At 34.7% G+C, this 22,959-nt stretch overlaps 1 pseudogene across 1 annotated transcript; it reads right to left on the bottom strand.

Moving 5' to 3' along the window:
* Nucleotides 1-4,628: 4,628 nt before the first annotated feature.
* LOC145617637 (beta-amyrin 28-monooxygenase CYP716A378-like) lies at nucleotides 4,629-21,930 on the bottom strand (annotated as a pseudogene). Its single transcript, XR_014107768.1, has 4 exons — nucleotides 21,492-21,930; nucleotides 17,894-18,405; nucleotides 15,368-15,555; nucleotides 4,629-4,940 (listed from the first exon to the last, which is right to left on the bottom strand). The product of XR_014107768.1 is annotated as a beta-amyrin 28-monooxygenase CYP716A378-like (transcript).
* Nucleotides 21,931-22,959: the final 1,029 nt, after the last annotated feature.

The raw sequence follows: 22,959 nt of genomic DNA, 5'->3' as shown, positions 1-22,959 counted from the left end.
GATTTCAATTTTCTCCAAAAAAAAAAAAATTAAATAATAACAAATAAAAAAAAAATTCTAAAATAAGTTATGAGTTTAATAATTCTAAAAAAAGTTTACGCCTATGACGTGGCACAATGCTAGTTAAATGGTGATGTAGGGTCTGTTCACATTTACTGAACTGAGCTAAACTGAACTGAACTGATTGGAGCTGAAATGAACTGAACTGAACTGATTGGAACTGAACTGAACTGAATTGAGTTGAAATGAATATTTTATGTGAGAGGGAAATTAAGAGCTGAACTGAACTAATTGGAGCTGAACTGAACTGAACTGATTGGAGCTGAACTGAACTGAACTAAACTGAAATTATTAAGTAAATATGAACAGGCCCGTAGTGTACTGTTAGTATGTGCGGATCTTCGTGGCTCATAAACATTTTTAAAAATACATTTTGATATGCAATGGTAAAAAAATTAAAAGTATAGGTTATTTATGACTTATTATCATATTTAGGGAAACAAATTATTATTGTTTCAATCTCTCTAGCATCTACATAGTATAAAATTAATACATTTTTTTGGTATATTTAAGCCATAAATCTTGATGTATTAATACCGTCAATAACTATATACTAACAGAGTGTCATTGTTGGTGTGTCCTTAGTATTTTTTTTAGAAGATAAAAATTAATTTAATAGAAAATTTATTTAAAGAATTTATTTGTAAAAATTAATTAATACATAAATAGCCATGATATTTACCTTTTTTAAGGAAAAATTGACACTCATTTAACTAATGTGGAAAATATAATATTTGTATAACATGTTTACAAAATACAATCTTCTACTATAAGTTTGTATGGCGAACAAATATCTGCTTCAAGGGTACAATTGAGATAGACAAAAGTTAATGACTAAAAATAAGACATTACAATATATTGATCACAGAAAAGTATATAGGTATAGATTTTTTTGTCTAAACTCACATGAGTCACATCATCTCCTTTTTTTAATTTTTCTTTCTATGGTTTTGTAGGATTTTTTATTCCTATATAATTTTTATCTTATTATATTCAACTAATATAGATTTTCTAGATTATATGGCTGAAACATTAGAATGTCAGTTAAACATGATATTCCGTGTTTTAATCCGTCAAATACTTCATTTTTGTCCATGATAAATTTAGACAATTTATATATATATATATTACGGAGTATATTCTACTCCCGCCGTCCCTAAATTACATTCCTGTTTGGAAATTTACACGGGAATTAAGGATGGAAGAATAAGACAAATAACAATAATTAGATAATGCAATGGTAAGTACAAAGATAGATTAGTTATTACTCATGACATGTCATCAATCCTTTGCAAAAAAAAAGGATCAATCACATGCTCCTAATTGAAAATTTTTCATATTCATTGTAATTTGGCACAAGGATTATGACTTATGAGTGAGATTAGGTAAGGATGAGTGAGAAAGCGTTAAATATAAAACAGAAAAAGAGAGTTGATTTACTAAAAAAAACTTACCAAAAATAGAAAGGAGAAATGTAATTTTGGAATACCAAAAATTGAAAAGAGAAATGTAATTTAGGGATGGAGGGAGTATCAATTATATATAACAATAAATCAATAATAAATATTGTTAATAACCGTGCATTGCACAGGACCTAACCTAGTTAATTTATAAAAGTTTGTTAAGGCTTTATGTGACAACAATTTTTATTTATACTATTGAATTCATGTAGGAAATTTGTCAAAAATAAGGCAATCTTTGTATGGTGAGTTTAAATTAGCTTATTTTATAGTATGATTTTAGAATAAGTCAACCTTATCTTCCCAAAAATAAATCATGGTTTGGTTTGGGGGGTAATTAATTGTTTTATTGTTTAGGTTAAATATGCCACGTGGTCATGTTAAGAGTTAAGATATAATTTAGATATAATTTATTTTTTCCTTACATAACAATAATTTTTTTAGAAAGTACTTTTGGCGGGAAATTATTTAATAATATATTGACAAGTGTGTCTTTAGATTCGCTTTTAGTAGTATTTAATTGATGATTGATTGATTGATTGATTTCAAATAATGTTTGAAGGTAAATTTGGTGACAAATGGATCGTTGGTGGATGAAGGTGTATGGATGAAGCACCAGCCAACCCACCTCTCACCCATTGCCATCTCTATTGTTGAGTGAAGAAGGGTAAAGAAAAGAGAAAACTGACATAGTGACATTAAAGAATAATGAGGAACTAACTAGAGGCCCCAAGTACACTTGACAGTGTGACACTAACTATGGAGAATTCTAGGTACATACAACATACCCGTAGTGTTGTATGAGCAACATACAACATGGTGGTATTTTGGTCTTTTTAAAAAAAAAAATCTAAATTTTAATGGTATATTTTGTATGGTCTTTTTTTAAAAAATGTAAATTTTAATCGTATATTTTGTATACAATAAAACTTAAAAATATATACACTCACCTCAATATGTATGACTCTCATACATATTAGGTATGGACTAAGACTTCTCCACTAAAGTACTAAGAAGTCAGATCAGCGCATATTCTTAGGTGCACACTCATGCACCTAGAAATAGGTGTAACAACAGCACAATATGAACATTAGCTTTTCAGAAAGTGAACATAGGTATAAAAAATATGAATATTAGCTTTTCAGAAAGTGAACATGGGCGTAAAAATGTGTGATTTTCGATTTCTTACGTGGTGACTTTGTTATTAACTTCGATTGATTAGGTTATACTACCTTCATTAACATTTAGCCGCAACTTTGGGGTATTATTTGAGAGACATAAAATATTCCAAAGTTGCAACTAAATGTTAACGGAGGTAATATATGATTTTCTTAATTCTAACGAATTGAAATTTATCTAATTTTTTGCATTTTTTTTTATTTGAACATAATCATGCAAAATATGAACATATGCATAGGTTCCCATAAATGTGAACATTAGCTTTTCAGAAAGTGAACATAGGCATAAAAAATATGAACTTATGCATTTCAGAAAGTGAACATAACATTTCAAAATATGAACGTAAGCATTGGTTTTCTTAAAGTGAATAAAAGCATTCCAAAGGTGAACATATACGTAAAAAAATATGAACATAAACATTTAAGAAAGACAACATATGCATAAACAGATTTAATTAATATATCATGAACAACACTACATATTTACATTATGAATATTTGAAATTATATATGAACATATAAAATATTATTATGAATATAATGCATTTAATTATGAACATAAAATTTAAAAAAATAAAAAATAATATGATTATGAAACATATGCATTATAAGTATTAAATGTTCATTTTTTTTATGTGTTCATTTTTTATTATTAAATGTTCATTCTTTTTTCATGTTCATACTTTTTTTACTAAAAGTTCATATTTGTTTACTAAATATTCATTTTGTAGAGCGTAGTGTTAATTTTTTTACGTTGTTGCACCTATCTAAGGTGCACAAGGGTGCACCTTAGACTAGTTGGTCAAATCAGCTTAACAATGCCCAACAAGGGCCTATTTATTTTTTATCTATCAGCTCAATGTTATTTTAGGCCCATCGTTTGTACCTATGTCAAAAGTTCATTTATTTATTTATTATTTTTGAAAACCCCAAAGGATGAGCTTAATTAAGCATTAAGAGGGTTTTACCGCATACACTCCCGAAGCCGCCTTATGTGCTTATTTTGTGTAGGTGTTCAGATGGTTTTGGGTCGTGTTAGGTCGTGCCTCGTGCCGAGCCAACGTGATTTGGGGTTAGCTGGCTAGTTAGGCACGGCCCATGGCTCGGCATACGAGTTTTGTGCCAGGTCGAAGTTTTCAAAAGGTTGGCACGTGCACGGCCCAAGCCCATGTGCCATCGTGCTGGGTCGTGTCGGACTGTGGGGCTTGCCTGCATAAGAAAAATTGCATTTATTTTAGCATTCTTTATCGTATCGGGTCTGACCGTATCGTGCCTTATCGTGCTTCTCTCAAATAAAGGAGACCCGGGCATGGCCCACGGCACACACGCACAATAATATGCCGTGTTAGACCTACCTCATACCCATGCCGTGCTTTTTTCCTGTTGGGCTGTGTCGGGCCTTGGGCCAGCCTGGCCCAGTACCATCTTTATGTTCTGCCCATTAAACACAAGCCTACCAATCAAGGTCTTTCCATTCTATCTAAAAATGAACCTTATTCAAAGTAAATGTTTTCACACATAAACACGCATACTTTTATATTGGTGGCTGATTAGATGCCAAGATATTATGCAATAACCCTTTTATATTGGTCTCACCCAAGCAGTTTATCTTAGAATCTTTAGATTATGTTGCTTCTATGTAATTTCATGTTTCATTCTGACCAAATATAAAAATATAAAATCACTTCTTAAATTTAACGAAATTAATGTTTGTTATTTGGATCATGAGTTTTAAAATAAATTCTAGTCCTATATATGGCTATACCTTAATACCTTATTGGGATTCATATGTAACAAGTCAACAACACTTACAACATTAATAAAATACTATCAAATATTTAGGATACAATTTTGTCTAAATCATTACTCTTGTGGCTTTCTCAACACCCAAAAAAACAAAGTAACAAAATAATTCCCGATCGCAATCAAATTAAGCAACCGTAGTTTGAGGATGTGGGAAAAGGCGGACGGGAAGGCCATGCTCTGGGATAGGCATGGGATTAACAATAACTTTCTCATTTGGAAGAACTTTTTCCCATTTAAACCTCTTGACAATGTGGTACATGAACACCAATATCTCTAGCCTTGCATACTCCTTTCCTGGGCACATTCTTGGTCCCCCTCCAAAGGGTACGAATGTGTATGGTGCTGGCCCGGACCCATCGAACCTCGATGGGTCGAATTTTTTTGGGTCTGGGAAGCATTCTGGGTACGAATGTGTTGTATTTGCACTCCAATATAGCTGCAATTAAGTACATTTATACATGTTAAATAATCTTGATTAGTTTATGACTATGACTTTAGAACAAAGGTCAAACTTGTGAAAAATGTGGAACATGCATGATTTAGTAGCTAATTGTAAAACCTTTGTATGTAGTGAGAGTTTAAGTTACAACTTAAAATTTAAATTTGGTCAAACTGATTGGACTTGAACAGAACTCGAAATAAATGATAAGACGTCATAGTGAAATTACCTTCCAACCCTTGGGAATTTCGAATCCGTTGGCAAAAATAAAAGGGTTAGTTGTGTATACGACATAGTTTTCTCATGCAATATATAAGTTTTTAAGAAGTTAATACGACATAGTTTTCTCCTATTTCATGATCAAGTATGAAAATTAATTAGTTTTATGATACACGTTGTTTGGGTGTCAAAATGACTTTTATTTTGAGCCTGAAAGACTTTGCGTCATTGGGCCTCTCATGGTTTTAGTGTCAACATGGCCCACGCATTACAAATTTTTCACTACACTCTAGGGTAGGCAACTTCCCCTACATCCCCTCCCCACTAACTACGTCTAAATGCCATCTTTTGTTTTGTTTTTTGTTTTTGTTTTTTTTTTTTTGATAACTTTCCATTCAAGAAAACCAAATATATAATTTATAGATCAAATTTTTAATTTTCTTTCTCCTATTTTTCACTGATTTTATTTCCTCTCTCCTCTTTTTTCTACATTGTTTTTTTAATTTTCTCTCTCTTCTTCCATGGAGATCTCAAACTCAATTGCATTTGATCATGATTGTGAGTCAATTTTCCCTATTGGAGTTAGATTACTTGTTTCGTTTAAACATCAATGTAAGTAATTCGTACTTTAAATGATAAGCAATCAATCGATTTTGATAATGCTATGTTTTTCGATTGTAATTGTATGATTATAATGTTTTGATTTCACAGTTTTTGTTCTACTGATTTTAATTTTGATAATAATGCTCTGTTTTGGTATTGTTATTCTAATATAGTAGTTGATTCATAGTTTTGGTTGTATTATTCTTCTAATTTGAATCTTATTTGTGTAATTGTTTTTATTTTGTAATTTTGATTGTAATCTTATTATTTGATTGTTGCCTTTCCAGTTTTGTACGTCTTATATGAACATCTATAGTTGTTATAATTTTGCTAAACCAATTATTTTTATCACCTTGGTGTGTCGTTTAAAAATAATCTTAGTTAAAAAAAATGATCACTTGTGTAATAATAAATGTTCAATTATGTTTAATGTATGTTTATGTAATAAACTATAGGTTTATTGTAGTCGTATACGAAAATATATGGTGTACATGTGAATTTCAATGATTTTCATTCTTTTAAAGACGCTCATATAAATTTTAACTAGTGAACATATTTTAATATTTGTTCCCTCAAAAAAAAAAAAAAATAGTTTAACATTTGTTATTCCGTTTTGTTGTAATAATGTTCAATTATGTAATTATAAATGTTCATTTATAGATAAACTTGTGTTTATGGAATTATAAGTTGTACATGTAACTTTTAATTATCATCACTGTTTTGTAGTTTCATTAATAATGTTCAGTTATGTAACTATAGATGCTCATTTATATTTTTATTTATGATAATTTTACTGTAATTGATCAAATGCATTATTGTAATTGACCATTATTGCTACTGTAATTATTCATTTATTACATGTTTAATTATTGCAGTGGGAACAGAGGATGCTATTAGTTTTGAAGAAGCAAGTCACTTTGATTATTGGGGGGAACAATTTCCTTCTGAAGATGATGCTTATGAAATGTATAATGAGTATGCTTTTATGAAAGGTTTTGGGATCAGAGTTGGGAGGAGTAAGAGGCGAAGGGATGGCTCATGTTTTATGAAAGGATTTATTTGTCCTAATAAGGGTTATAAAGATAATAAGTGTAGAAATATTAGGTCCTATGACAGACTTGATACAAGAACTGAATGTTTAATTTTTGTACAGTTTTCTATTGATCGTTCAGGTGTGTTTATGAACATAAAGTGTCAAATATTCTAGTTAGTGAATGATGGTTCAAAGTCGTCAAAAAAATATTAGTATTATATATATACTATTTAAATGTTTGCTTTTGAAGGATGTGATTTGTAATAATACTTTGGGAAACAAAAAAGTTATTTCCTTCTTATTAAAATCAAATAGAAATTATATATCACCAAAAATTAAAATATTGAATAAAATATACAACTCAATTCTACACATATTATTATACACAATGAATTATCGATCCAAAATCGAAAAATTCAAGCTAGTGTTATTGGTTGATATTGCGCGAATCTATGCATTCTTGATTTCCTTATTTTTGTTGTCTTCCTTTTTTTCCTTGCAATCGTGTGGTGTAACTCACTATATCCATAATTCTTTGTTTAACTAATAGACAAAAACAAGAATTTTTAGTTAGATTTGAGCAAGAATAAGTGTTGAAAGAACCAATTTTCATAAGAATATGAAAATATAACAATTGAAATGATCGATAAGGAAATGAACATATATATGTGTAGAAATGATCATCTATTTATATGGAATGAACAACTATTAATACAATAATGAAAATATTTACATAATTGAATATGAAAATGTACATCTATTGATATATAAATGAACATGCATTAGTTTAAAAATGCCTATGAAAGATATCAATCAATGAACATGAAATATATACGTGTATAACTCTTGAAGCTATCAATATGTGATTTATCATACATGCATCTGAAAAAAAGACAAATATTGAAACTCAAAATTTAACCGAGCATGAAATATTTGAAGAAGATGACCAAAATATAAATATTTATCAAAATTCTAGTAATTGTATATTAATATGTGAAAACCATATACTTTTATACGATTGAACATCTACCAAAATACAAATGAATATTCATCTAAAATAACTTTCCACTCCAAACTATGAAAAAGAATGAACATTTATATATACAATGACTATGTAGTAATAATTTTCCACTCCAAACTATGAAAAAGAATGAACATTAATACAATGACTATGTAGTTATATATAAATGTAGTAATATATTTATATTAATCATCTATTAACATGTGAATGATTGTATACTACTATATAAATGAACATTTATTAATACGAAAATGAACATTCAGTAAAGAAGAAACACTACAAACTAATTTAATTAATGCTTACTTTTCTCCAGATTCTTTGATGTTCTTCTCTGAAACTAATTCCTTCAACTGCAAAAAAAAAAAAAAAAAAAAAAAAAAAAAAAAAAAAAGAAGGAATATTTCATAGTTTATACCCAAAATTAAAAGGTACTTGTTCTAATTACTAGTTTAAAACGAAAATTAGTAAAAGTTACTAAAATGCAATAGTCATACCTTCTTTTTCTATTATTTATACTTCGATGATGATCCTGTAACACAATTGCAACAAAAAAATTACTAAAACTAGGGTTTATACTCTTTTTCGAACAGAATATGAATAAAATCACTTCTTTAATTTGAATTTCGACCTTGATTAGTTGTAATAACTGAACAATTTTTTTAAAAATTTGTCATAAATTCATAGAAATTTTCAGATTTGAAAATGCAAAAAAATAGATGTAGAGAGAGAAAATGTAGAAAATGGGTGAGGAGAGAGAAAGTGAAATGATAATGGCTGTTTTTTTTTTTTAATATATATGGGGTGGGGTAAACAGTAAGGTTATTACTATTTAGTTACTGTAAAAGTGAGTATTTGGGGGAAAGGGTGTAAAACGATGAGTTTAGGTAGGGGTGTAGGGTAAGATGCTTAGACTAGAATCTAGCCATATATAATTAATCTATTAGCTCAATGCTTTAGGCCCATAATTTGTGCCTACGCCAAAGGATTTTTTTGGCGAAAACTTCATTGAGCATTCAAAGACACTCCACACACAGACACACAAAATCTAATTTATTAGCATTTATTGTATTTGATCTCTGTGAGAGTGAGGGATAGCTCAAGTGGTTAGAACTCCCTCCCAATTTCAGGAGACCCTGAGATCGATTCTCATGTAGCCATGTAGCTCTCTAAACACAAAAAAAAAAAAAAAAAAAAATAAAAAAAAAATAAAAATGTATTTGCTTTCTTTTATTTTATTATTTTTTTATATTACTTTGCACTTTAATACTTATATTTTTTTTTTTCCTTGCAATACTTACGTAGTACGAAGTATATAAAGTATGGCCCCTTAATATACAATTTCTGGCTCCGCCTCTGTATGTAGGTGCTCATTCATCAAACACTAGCCTACCAATTAGTCTTTTCCCACTCTATATAGAAGCGAACCTTATTCAAGGTGATTGTTTTCACACATACGTCTATATCGGTGGACCACGGTGGCTTATTGGATGCCAAGATATTATGCAATAACCATTTTGGAATCACATCTCTGAAGGAAAGTAATCCGTTGCCGTTCTCATTACTTGGCAGAGTATATATACAATAGTTTTCTAGGTAAATGCTATCTTGGGAAATAATATACAACCTAGGGAAGACTATACAATCATCAATGTAGCAACATAGGGAATAATGTATGCATTGTATCTAAAATATACATTGTATCTAATACACCCCCGTAGTCGCAGCGGGAGGCAATCGAACGCTGAGGCTATCACGAAAATCTTCGAATAGAATTTGTGGCAGCCCTTTTGTGAAAATATCAGCGACTTGGTAACGAGAGGGAATGTGAAGCACGCGGACTTGACCCCGAGTTACTTTTTCACGAACGAAGTGGATGTCCATTTCAATGTGTTTAGTGCGTTGGTGTTGAACGGGATTGCCGGTGAGATAAACCGCACTCACATTATCACAATAGACCACCGTGGCTTTCTTGATGGGGCATCGAAGTTCTAGAAGGAGGTTGCGGAGCCAACAAGACTCGGCAACAACGTTGGCTACCCCTCGATATTCGGCTTCGGCACTTGACCGTGACAATGTGGGCTGCCGTTTTGCTGACCACGAGATTAAATTGTCGCCAAGGAAAACGCAATAGCCTGAGGTGGAGCGCCTTGTATCCGGGCAGCCACCCCAGTCAGCGTCGGTGTAGGACAGCAGCCCCGAGAGAGAAGAGGGGTACAAGTGTAGGCCGAGCTGCAAAGTGCCTTGTATGTATCTCAAAATGCGGCGGAGGGCTTGCATATGTTCCTTACGTGGGTCATGCATGAAGAGGCACACTTGTTGGACTGCATAGGAAATATCGGGGCGGGTGAAGGTTAAGTATTGTAAAGCTCCTGCCAAACTTCGATATAGAGTTGGGTCCTCGGTGGGTGGACCGGAAGTTGCACTTAGCTTAGCCTTGGTGTCGACCGGGGTGGAAGATGGCTTGCATGAAGACATATTGGCTCGAGCTATGATGTCTTTAGCATAAGCTTGTTGAGACAAAAATAAGCCGGTGCTATGGTGAGTGACCGAAATACCAAGAAAGGAGCTAAGATTGCCGAGGTCCTTCATTGCAAACTCCGAATTTAATTTACCCATTATAGACTTGCGGAGAGTGTCGGAGGAGGCCGTGAGGATGATGTCATCAACATAGAGAAGAATGTATGCAACTTGTTTTCCATGACAATAGATAAATAGAGAGTGGTCGGATTTGCTATGAATGAACCCAAGAATTGACACAAAATTAGCAAATCGGTGGTACCATGCCCGTGGAGCTTGCTTGAGACCATAGAGGGCTTTGTTGAGGAGGCAAACATGACCCGGTTTATTTTTATCACGAAAACCGGGTGGTTGATGCATGTAGACGGTCTCTTCAATATCACCATTTAAGAATGCATTTTTGACGTTCATTTGATGAATTGACCATGATTTGGAGAGGGCAATGCTAAGGACAGTGCGAATGGTTGCCGGTTTGACCACCGGGCTAAAAGTTTCATCACAGTCAACTCCAACCTGTTGGTTCCTGCCATTAACAACAAGTCGGGCTTTGTGCCTCTCAAAAACACCGTTAGCATCTTTCTTGTGGAGATAGAGCCACATACAAGGAATAATATTTGCATCAAGAGGACGGGGGACCAACTCCCACGTCTTATTTTTAATTAGAGCATTGTATTCCTCAAGCATGGCATTTTTCCAATTAGTGTCATCAAGTGCTTTAATGGGGTTACGGGGAAGAGGAGAAGGTGTGATAGAAGTATGGAGATTAAATAAACGCTTTGGTTTAAATATCCCGTGGGAGCTCCTTGTAGCCATTTGAGGAGAAGTTGGTGGATTTATTTGTGGAGTGGGCTGATTTGTGTGAGTGGGCCGTGGGTGTGTATTTGTGGCGGCAATTTGTGGGATAGGAGAAGTGGGCTGGGCTTCATTTGGAGAAGGAGAAGGGAGGCGTGTAGGAGAGGGAGGAGTAGTGGGATAGTGGGTTTGTGTAGGAGGGCTCACGGTTTGGGCCGTGGGAGTGGGCTGGCCCGTAGAGGAAGGCTGGGAGCATAATTGTTGCAGCAATGTTGGAGAAATACCATGGTCCAAGAATTCATAGGTTGTGGCAGTTGGAGTATGGATTTTTGAGAAGGGGAATTGAGACTCATCAAATAGGACATGACGGGAGACGAAGATTTTGTTGGTGGACATGTCATAGCATTTGTATCCTCTATGATTGGCTGGGTACCCTAAAAATACACATGGAGTGGAACGGGGTTGAAGTTTATTGATGGATGTGGAGGGGAAAAGAGGGTAACAAAGACATCCGAAGACACGAAGGTGTGAGTAAGATGGATCTTTGTGGTAGAGAATTTGTGTGGGAGATTTGAGACCAATGGTTTTAGATGGTAGGATGTTGTGTAGGTATGTGGCCATTTGTAGAGTATGGTGCCAAAAGGAGGGAGGCATGGAGGAGTGAGCTAGAAGGGTACGAACCATGTTATTGATGGTGCGAATTTTTCTTTCCGCCTTACCATTTTGAGAAGAAGTGTGAGGACAAGAGAAGCGAAATACCATGCCATTTTGTTCACAAAAGAGTCGAAATGGGCCATTATCATATTCTTTTCCATTGTCACATTGAAAACATTTAACACCTCTTTCAAATTGAGTGTTAGCATATGTATGAAATTGGAGAAAATAGGAGTGAACTTGAGATTTTTTGCATATGGGGAAAGTCCACAAAAAATTACTAAAATCATCCAAAAACAACACATAATAAAGATGTCCGGCCGAACTCATTTTAGGTGATGTCCAAAGGTCACTATGGATAATGTCAAATGGCATACAAGTACGAGAAAGGGAAGGGGAAAAGGGGAGTTTTACATGCTTTCCAAGAGGACAAGAAGCACAAATACTAGCATTAGAAATCTTATTACAATCCACAAAATTGTTTCCCTTTAGAGAATGCAAAATATTTATGCCGGGGTGACCTAGTCTATCATGCCAAAGGGAGGAGGATAGGGCAGCAAAAGTTGATGGAGCTTGAGAGATGGCGGTGGTGAGGGGATAGAGGTCGCCGGAGCTATCACATCGCATAAGAGTTGTCCCCGTCGGAAGGTCCTTCACAGAAAAACCAAACGGGTCAAACTCAATAGAAACCCAATTGTCACTAGTGAATTTTTGAACCGAAATCAGATTTTTGATTAATTTGGGGGCATGAAGAACATCATTAAGGGAAAAGGGAGGGTGGGGAGGTGGAAGGGAAGCACTACCGACACCATTAATTGGAATACCATGCCCATTACCAACAATAATATTGCGTTGAGTGCTCAAATTAAAATAAGACGAGAGAGTACCTTGGTGAGATGTCATGTGGGAGGTGGCGCCGGTGTCCATGTACCATCCATCATCCGGCGGTGTGAGGGAGAGAGTATGCAATGCGGCATCAATATCAGTAGGCGCATAATTGACTGTTGATGGTGCTTGGGCTGAGAATGCTTGTTGGTGAGGTCGTGGGCCGAGAATCCCTTGCTGACGAGGCCCAGAGGAGCGTGGCCATGAGGTGGGGTATGGGCAAGGGGGAATGGGCCATTGTGGCTGCTGTTGGGCCCAGGGGTTTGGGTATTGAGGCCACAGAGCCCAAGGACCCCAAGGCTGCCATTGTTGTTGATTGCGGTAGCCCTGCTGCTGGTGGCTGCCACCGTTGGTTCCTCCACGGTGCTGGCCGTGGTTGTTGTTGTGGCGGCCCCTGCCCCGGCCACCACCACCGCGGTTGCGACCGCCGCGGTTGTTGCTTCCTCGGTTTTGGCGATGGTGAGTGCGTGAAGCATCGTGAGAAGAGTGTGCTTCATCAAGGTAAGTATCAGGTTCGCTTCCGGCGGTGAGTAGGGCTGTGCCGGCGGCGATTGATTCGGAGGCTGCTTGGTGAGCGAGGCGGGATTCCTCAAGAACGAGCATAGAACGTGCCTTGTGAAAAGAAGGGAGAGGGTCGGTTTGTTGTAAAATTGCAGCAACTCCATCAAAGGATTTGGGGAGGCCTCGAATAAGAGTGAGGACGAGGCGTTCATTTGATACCGGAGCATCAACGTTTGCTAGTTGATCAGCCACCATTTTGACGTTTTGACAGTAGGCAGAGACGTCGGAGAAGTTTTTCATCTCGAGGCTTGAAAATTGACCTTCCAATTGTACAGCTCGTGTACTCTTGTTGTCCTGGAAAATGTCACGCAAGCGATCCCAAGCTTGCTGTGCTGTGGAGTTTGGTTCGAGAATGGTGGTGAGGAGGTCACGAGAGATAGTGCCATATATCCATTGGAGGACAATTGCATCTAGGCGAGCCCAGATTGCGGCATCAGTGGTGGTGTTGGGTTCCTCTGGTGGGATTATGTGGTGAATAAGGTCGTAAGCACGGATGTGGACTTTGAAGAGCTCTGCCCAAGAAGAGTATAATGGAGTTTTGCTCATCTCCAAGGTTATAGGTATGAGACTTTTGATATTGTTGACAGCAATAGCGGGATGGAAAGCCGGAGCTTTTGGTGGGTCAGAGGACATGGCGGCTGATTGGAGGAAGAAGAAGAAGGGAAGAAGAAGAGACAGAGGGAAGGCAGAGGATTCGATTTTAGCCTGATACCATGAAGGAAAGTAATCCGTTGCCGTTCTCATTACTTGGCAGAGTATATATACAATAGTTTTCTAGGTAAATGCTATCTTGGGAAATAATATACAACCTAGGGAAGACTATACAATCATCAATGTAGCAACATAGGGAATAATGTATGCATTGTATCTAAAATATACATTGTATCTAATAATCTCTCACCCCAAGCAGTTTATCATCTTCTATGTACTCTCGTGTTTCGTTCTAACCAAATATTTAAATACAATATTATTTATAGGGTAATGCAAAGTACCAAACACAAAAGGTACGCACTTCTTAAATTTAACGAAATTGATATATTATTTAGATCAAGAGTTTAAAATAAATTCTAGTCCTATATGGCTATATCTTATTGGGATTCATCATATGAAACAAGCCAACAACACTTACAACACTAATCAAATATTTGGATTCATCATATGAAACAAGCCAACAACACTTACAACACTAATCAAATATTTGGAATTTAATTAACCTATCTATATCATTGCTCTTGCAGTTTTTTCAACACCAAAAAAAAAAAAAAAAAAATAATTCCCGAATCCCAATCAAATTAGGCAACCGTGGTTTGAGGATGTGGGATAAGGCGGACGGGAAGGCCATGCTCCGGGATAGGCATGGGATTAACAATAACTTTCTCATTTGGAAGCACTTTTTCCCATTTAAACCTCTTGACAATATGGTACATGAACACCAGTATCTCTAGCCTTGCATACTCCTTTCCTGGGCACATTCTTGGCCCTCCTCCAAAGGGTACAAATGTGTATGGTGCTGGGCCGGACCCATCGAACCTCGATGGGTCGAATTTCTTTGGATCTGGGAAGCATTCTGGGTCCAAATGTGTTGTATTTGCACTCCAATATAGCTGCAATTAAGTACATTTATACATGTTAAATAATCTTAATTAATTAGTTTGTCTTTATGACTAGGAGTTTAGTACAAATAAAGGTCAAAGTTGTAAAAGATGTGGAACATGCATGATTTAGTACTCCCTCCGTCCCAAAAAAGAACGACCCATTTGTGTTGATTACGCGGGTATTAAGAAAGTTAAGTAAAAAGAAGTAAAAGCATATTGGAAAGATAAATTTACATGGGGTTTGTAAAAAAATAGAGAGAGAAAGTAATAAAATAACATGGAAAATCAAATTTTTATATGGGGAAGCTAATTTTGCACAAATATTGTAGCAAATTGGTGGGTGTTTTAATGCAAATGGGTCATTCTTTTTGGGACAAAGTTTTGGCCAAATGGGTCGTTTATTTTTGGGACGGAGGGAGTAGCTAATTGTAAAACCTTTGTATGTAGTGACAGTTTAAGTTACGACTTAAAATTTAAACTTGGTCAAACTGACTTGACTTGAACAGATTTCGAAATAAATGATAAGACGTCATAGTGAAATTACCTTCCAGCCCTTGGGAATTTCGAATCCGTTGTACATGAAATCGGAAATGGCTTCTCTAAAACTACCTTGGAGTGGAGGAGCCAAACGCATCACTTCACATGCCACATTCCATGAATATTTCATCTTTTGTATGTCCTCCCAATTTAAAAGCTCTCCTGGTTTCTTTGAATTTGCTATCTCCATTTGCTCTGCATCGTAAAATTTCCAACCACCATTATTAGATAATAATCAAATAATTAGTCTTCTACAAGATCCACTAAATTTTACGTTTGTTCATTGTTCAATTAAGGATACAACAACTTACTACAGTATGAAAATAACATAGATTCGCTAGTTTTATTGAAAAGCTATACACAGCCCTTAGGGTTACATATAAGCATTTAAAACACTCTTGAAAATTGTTTAAATTTAGAAAATCATGACACAAACACACTGATATGCGTGTTTTTTTTCATGAATTCCTAAATTTATATAATTTTCAAGAGTGATTTTAATGCTTATATATGGCCCTAAAAACTATGTATAACATCACCCTTATTTTAAATTTCCCATAAATAGATTCAATATGATGTCATTATTGCCACTAAACAACACTAGAACCGACGACTACCGAGTATGCGCGAGTTTAACGAGCGTTGAGAGTAGTATGAGTAATGAAGAAAGGACAAAAATCAATACTCCCTCCGTCCCTAAATTACATTCCTCTTTCTAACATTAATTCCTCACATAATAGAGAGAAAGAGGAATGTAATTTAGGGACGGAGGGAGTACTATTACTATAAGTTGATAAGACCATAAATCATCATCGAGGAGTCGCCACGATTTTCAAGAATTATTTTAAAATACATCTAGGCCCTGTTCTCTTCACCTTAATAAAATAATATTAAGTAAAAATAATTTCAGTTCAGTAAAAATAAGTTTAGTTCAGTAAAATTAATTTCAGTTCAGTAAAAATAATTTCAGTTCAGTAAAAATAATTTCAATTCAGCAAAATTAAGGTGAATCAAACAGAGCCCTAGTCAACTAAATTATTGCTTTTGGTTTAGCAAGATTTAAATAAATTGGGTTTCTCAAATTATTAAAAAGGCAAATTTGTCAAAAAAAACCCTTTTAAAGTCTCATTTTGCAAGTAAAACCTTTTAAATGATTTTTTGTTAAAAAAAACCACCACGATCAAATTCTTTGTCTGAAGAAACCTAACCTCACTTTTCAGGCATTGACTACAATTCTCCGGCGTTGACCTCCCCTTTCTCACTACTTGCACCCTACTGTTTGTTTTATTTCCCTCCAATTTTTTTTGCTAACCTAATTTTCTATCTATATATTCTAGGGCTTCCTTCCCCAAATCAGTAGCTTGTAAAATTAGGCAAAAATTCCCCAAATCAAAACAATTGAAAGGTAATTTAGGGTTCTTCCACAAATTTTAGAGTTCAATCATTCTTCTTTCCTTTGTGATTTTCCTCGTCTGTGAGTTCTTGTGTTTCCCCTAATTTTTGTGACGCAAATTCTTGTTTAATTTTGGGGTACAATGGTGAATTGCGAATGTGGCTTCCCTTGTGCAAAGAGGACCTCTTGGACACTCATGACAATCCAAGGAGAAGGTAGGAGCTGAAAATTGTCAAAGCTAGGATGCTGTGTTTAGAAGAACACAAAAACCTTCAAGCACCACGGCAAGGGGGTTTAAGCAGATTAGTTTTTGGAGAGAGAAAAAATAAGAGGGGAGTTGGAGGGAAAATAAGAGGGGAAATAAAAAGGTGGAGTGCAAATAATAAAATTTTGGGTGCAAGTGGTAAGAAAGGGGAGGTCAACGCCGGAGAATTGTAGTCAACGCCTGAAAAGTGAGGTTAGGTTTCTTTAGACAAATAATTTGATTGTGGTGGTTTTTTTTAACAAAAAATCGTTTAAAAGGTTTTTTCTTGCAAAATGGGGCTTTTAAAAGGTTTTTTTTGACAAATTTGCCTATTAAAAAATCATAGAACTTATGATCCATACCAACTAAAAATTAAACCTATCAATCCAAAAATCCAATATGTTTGCCTAAAAACTGAAAATAGAATTGATCGTATTAGCTGATTTTAACTAATTCATAGCTAATTTGACTGACTCATTGTATAAATTGTTGATGAATGAATTGATTTTAAAAATCATTTTTAAAACCATTTTTCAAGTGTTTGGTGACTAATAGTGTGACCAGTCACATATAAGATTTTGCGTGATATTTTTCTCATCATATCTTTATTGAATTTCCTTTTGTGTATAATTTAAAACAAATAGATTTCTTCACTCCAAATAAAATTGATTTTGGCCTTCTCGTTGTAAAATACTGTTCTCTAACCTTCAATCATGGGAGATATGCCAAAATCAATATTAGGATTAATTTCATATGGGACATCGGATTAATTAACTAGAAAAATGACAAATTAATAACAAGTTACTACTCATTAGAGCTAGTTCATAATAATCAAGCAAATTATAAGTAACACATAAATCCATGCACATTATTAATTAAGGTTGTTAACTAGTTACCTTTGTAGACACCTTCATAGATGTGAGGGAGCTCAGCAAGAAACTTGACAATAAAGGTTCAAGAAGCACTAGCAGTATCATGTCCACCAATAAGAAGTCCCAAAATTTTATTAGCAATATCCATTTCATTCATAAACTTCCCATCTTCGGTAGAAGTTAACAACATATGAGATAGAATATCTTGTGTTGGTGAAGCTTTGCCATCTGCTAAGTCTAATTTCCTTTGCTTGATTATTGATCTCAACTCTTTCCTAACGATTTCCGAAGACTTGATCCCTTTGTGGAACGGTGTCCCGGGGAGATCTATTGGGATGGATATGATCCCTGCGGCTATCTCATTGAAGGGGTCAGCAAACTTGGCTACATGGACCGGGTCCTCGATGCTCAAGAAGAGCCTACAAGCGACCCAAAAGGTGTATCGCTTTGCTAAGGGGAACACTTCTACCTTGTCCTTGCCCTCCCACCCGGACTCCATGTGTCGGGTGGCTATGGTGTCCATGATGGGTATGTACCTGTGCAAGGTAATAAATTCATACATCAGGTCAGGTTATACAACTTTAAACTTTTAATTGAGTTGGTTCATTTTAAAAAGTTTAAAGTATTGTATAGAATGCGTTGTTACTCACATAAAACATGTAGAAGACATAATATTTTCATTATAACACCACATCAGTAATGTATATTAGTAAATTTATGTACATATCAATACATAAAATGACCTATGTGTTGTTATATATTAAACCAAAGATTTGTACTTATGATTTAATTAGGTAGCTCCAATCCATATTTATGGAATGATGAACACATTTTAATGAGGTTGAAAATTACTGAAGTCATACATACTAATACATGTTCGAATATGTAATACCCCGTATTTTTATGTATTTTTAAAAGTATTTAAGTATTAATAAAATGTATTGTTAAGGGCTCAAGTATTTTCATTAAATATTTTGAAGGGTTAAAATATTTTAAATATAAGGTTTTATAAAGGTAAAATATATTTTGGGCCAAACGTTTATTAATTATTGAGCAATGTAAATTATTCCTACATACTCTTATTGGAATAACCCATTCCAAAACCCATAACTTAAGCCCACATTTTTATAAGCCCAAATTTAACCCTACACTCTCTTCTCTATAAATACCCCATGAATCCCCAAAATTTTCCCACACAAAAAGGTTAGTATTATTTTTTATCTCCTTTGTTTTATTAATTTGTGTAATTATAACTATTGGTTTATGGGTTTTGATTTTATTGTTTGAAATTAATATAATTAGTATCAAATTGTATTTTTGATGATTAAACTTTATAATTTTCAGATTTTGTAAATTTTATAACCTAGGGTTTTAATTATTGAAAATCATGATTTTAGGGTTTTTATGAACAATTGATTTAGGGCTTTTATAGTAATGATGTTTTGAAATTTTGGTGATTATAAAGACTAATTAGTTTAACTTAATTCCAGATTATTTTGAACACGTAAATTCGTGTTTTAATTTTTAGATTTCCGTTCGTTAATATTAATCCCGTTTTAATCTCGACCAGGTTCTAAACTCATCCGATTTTGATAAAAAGGTAGTGTTTTCCATGTGGAAACAACGTTTTAAGAAAGACTCACTACCATTGATAGTGAGCACCACCCTCTCGTGGCCAAATTCAGCCTCTAAATATGATTTTCGGGCAGTTTTTGGTTTTAAACGAAATATTTTTTATTGCTTTAAATTTTATCCTTGAGTTTAAAGGGTAAGAGATAATTTAATTTTTCTATGGATAATTTAAGTGTAAAGATATATATTGATGAAGTTTTAAAGGGGTTTTTGATTAGTTTAAAATGCTGGAATTTTATTTAAAGTAGTATAATTGTGATTTTAATAAAAGGGTGTGATTACCTATTAAAAAGGAGTGTAATTAGGGGTTTTTAAATAATTTTCAGATTATCTTAAATGGTTTAAAGTGAATTTAAGTTGCTGGAAATTGTGTATACAAGGGTAATTAATTTAGTATTATTGTCCCTTTATGTAGGAGACTTGATTCGGAAATTGTTGTAGTATTTTCGGCCACTTTATGGGCTTAATTGAGGTACGTTCGCGTACATAGTATAATTATGTTGATGTAGTAGCATGCTAAATGTGTTTGATTGATTACAAGTAATATCATGCTAGGTTTGGAATGAAAATTATGATTTGAATGTTATTGGTGATTGGATTATGAAGCATGATTTATTTGTGATGTATTATTGAATGGAAAATAATAGCTTGGAATATTATTTATGAACCACATATTTATTTATGGCATGATAGAGAGCATGTTTAATTAAACTAATTGTTTAATTTGGTTTGGAATATTGAAAAGGAATTTTATTATGGTTCATATATTTTTTATTGATGCTTTAAGCATGAGGAAGGAGCTATATAAGTGTCTATGTACACGAGGAATAAATTGTATGTTGGTGCCTTTGTGCACTTAAGGTGTTTTTAACACCGAGGGATAGGATTTTTGGCGCTTTATGCGTTTAAGGTGTCTTTGACACTGAGGTAGAATTAAAAAGGGTTCAACATTAAACATTATGTGGTCACTAAATATTCAAGAATTAAATTGGTATGTTTGTTTGATTGAATGATTATTGTTGATTGAATTATTATGTTTGAGAGTCATCACTAAGTTTAATAATCTGTAAATAACATAAAGTGAAAGAGATTACACACCAAAACTCTTGGAACGTATATACCTTGAGTATGAACAATGGGGGGAGTAATGGGGTTTTATATTTAACCATAACTTCTAATGGAGTACAGGACGTTGTACATTCCTTTTTATTTATTATTATGCGCAGGAATTCCGCCACCTTTGAGTGGTTTTGTCACTGGCACGGTTAGCTCCCGTGTCAGTTAACCTCAATTTATTTGGGGGAGGTATAGTTGGAAACCCGTTCGATGCGTAATCAACGCTAAATGAATTGTTTAGTGTCTAGTTGAATGTTGTGTGTGCTTGTCCACAGGTGCATTGAGGTAAGTGTGTGTTGTTAGGTGAAAGCATGTTAGTGTGTTTATTTACGCTTATGTACTCAGCTTTGCTGATTGTGTGTGTTTGTGTGTTTGGCAATGTCTTTATCTTGGCCCTATGATGACCCATTTTTAATGGAGAGTAGTGGGGACAAGTAGAGATAATCTTTTCAGGTGTTGAAGCATATTCATGACGGGGCATGAGTGAAAAGCGAATCATGCTAGTTTTTATTAGTTGAGATGTGGTTTATTGCTTTCAAATATTATATTATGTTATGCATATGAGACTAACGCAAAGGTTTTTGTATTTTAATTGGTTTTGATAAGGGCCTACAGTGGTTCCAAGTTATAGGTTGATCTTATTTGACTTCGTTTGACTTTGGTTTTAACTTTACTTTCGTTTGGTTGACTTTTAAGTTGTCTCGTTTTAAATGGTTTTGATTTGAGTCTTCCGCTGTGTGTCTTTAATAATTGCCTTAGCTGTTCTCACGGTGGCGATAATGTCTTAGATATTCCTAAATCGTATTTTAAAGAGTAAAATAGGTATTTTTTAAAGGAAAGGAATTTCTAGGGTGTTACAGAATATATTACGTACCTTTGTAAAGACTCGGGCTTAAGGAAGAGAAGAATAAGCTTTCGCATTGTCCTAGCTTCTTCTATGGAAGAATGTTGTGTGGCAGCAGGAAAGATCTTATCAACCGATTTAGGCCACCAAGCTTGCACTAACTTGTTCTCGTTCGAGTACAAGAACTTGTTACCAGCCGCGCCACAAAAAATGGCAGCCGTTTCTCCAAAGATGGAAGTCTTGAACACTTGGCTAGGTTTGTACTTCTTAAGTCTATCAAAGATGAACTTCTCCGGGTATCCCTTCCACCCGGTAGAGAAAAACTCTAGGGACTCGCCCACAACGGGCCATCCCATCGACCAGAGGGTTGCTTGTACCCCCGGGTCGAATTATACATACAGAATAGGTAGAGAAAAGGTAGAGATAGGGAGAAAATAAGTGCTATGCTAACCAAGAAGATGAGCTCCATGTTTTTTATTCTTTTTTTGGGAGGTGGATGCTAATTTAGAGATAATTCTTCACTAATACTTAGGAGGTTGTGTCTATTTATATATTGATAGAGTGTGTGGTGTGTGGTGTTGGGTTGTTCTCCCCAAATCACAATTAGTTAATTAGTTAAGTAATATTACTTATGTTGTTAGTAATATTTGTAGTTGTAAGAAAGAAAAGAAAATGAAAAAACAAAGGAGTGAATGCATGTTTTTTTGGACGGTTGGGACTTGAAGTCCAATTGTTGTGGCAGAAGGTTTTTAAGAAACTTTGACTTTGTGACTTGCATTTATTTCGCAAGTAGGTGGAAGCTTGCTTGTGTACGTGAGAAGTTTGGTGAGTTGTGTTGAAGAAGCCAAGGAGGATGAGCATCATAAATAGAAGTGTACCAAGCAAGTAGTGTGTGTTTGTGTGAAATAGCCACACCACCATGAAGAAAAGTGAAGCTAGCAAAATGTAGTTTGCTAGTAATAACAATGGTGTGTGTGAGACGACATACACCGTGTAGAAGTGGAGCTAGGAAGTGAGCTGTAGTAGTGAGGAAGGAACAGACGAGAGGCAAACACAATATTAGCGTGAGGGGTATTTTACGATTAGTATAAGTACCAATGTTAAGGGTACTTAGTGTAGACTATTCTAAAATACATTGTATCTAATATTGTAATTGTCGTGGTGGTCATTGTACTCCCTTAATTATTGCTAGTGAAGTTGTTTCGTCCGTTGAGATCCGGACCGTGGTTTTTCCCCTTATTGAGGAGGGGTTTTCCATGTAAAAATCTTGTGTGTTGTTTTCTTGTTGTTCCGTATTTTATTATTCTTCCCGATATTGTGTTTATCTGTTGCTCTGTCCCCAATAACTGGTATCGGAGCTGAGGTTAGAGGGTCTGTCGTAGGGGGATCGGAAGAGAAGCTTGTAGGGGAAGAATTTGGGAAAATACGGTGGCGTAAGTCTTGGGGGGTAATAGTTATGTCAGCGGTACAAGATGGTAGATCTATGCTATAGACTTGT

The sequence above is a fragment of the Chenopodium album genome, chromosome 26 (assembly GCF_948465745.1).
Source record: "Chenopodium album chromosome 26, dcCheAlbu1.1, whole genome shotgun sequence".
In the NCBI taxonomy this organism is placed as follows: domain Eukaryota; kingdom Viridiplantae; phylum Streptophyta; class Magnoliopsida; order Caryophyllales; family Amaranthaceae; genus Chenopodium; species Chenopodium album.
Note: the sequence above shows the minus strand (reverse complement) of the source record. Positions and strands in the feature narration are given on the sequence as shown.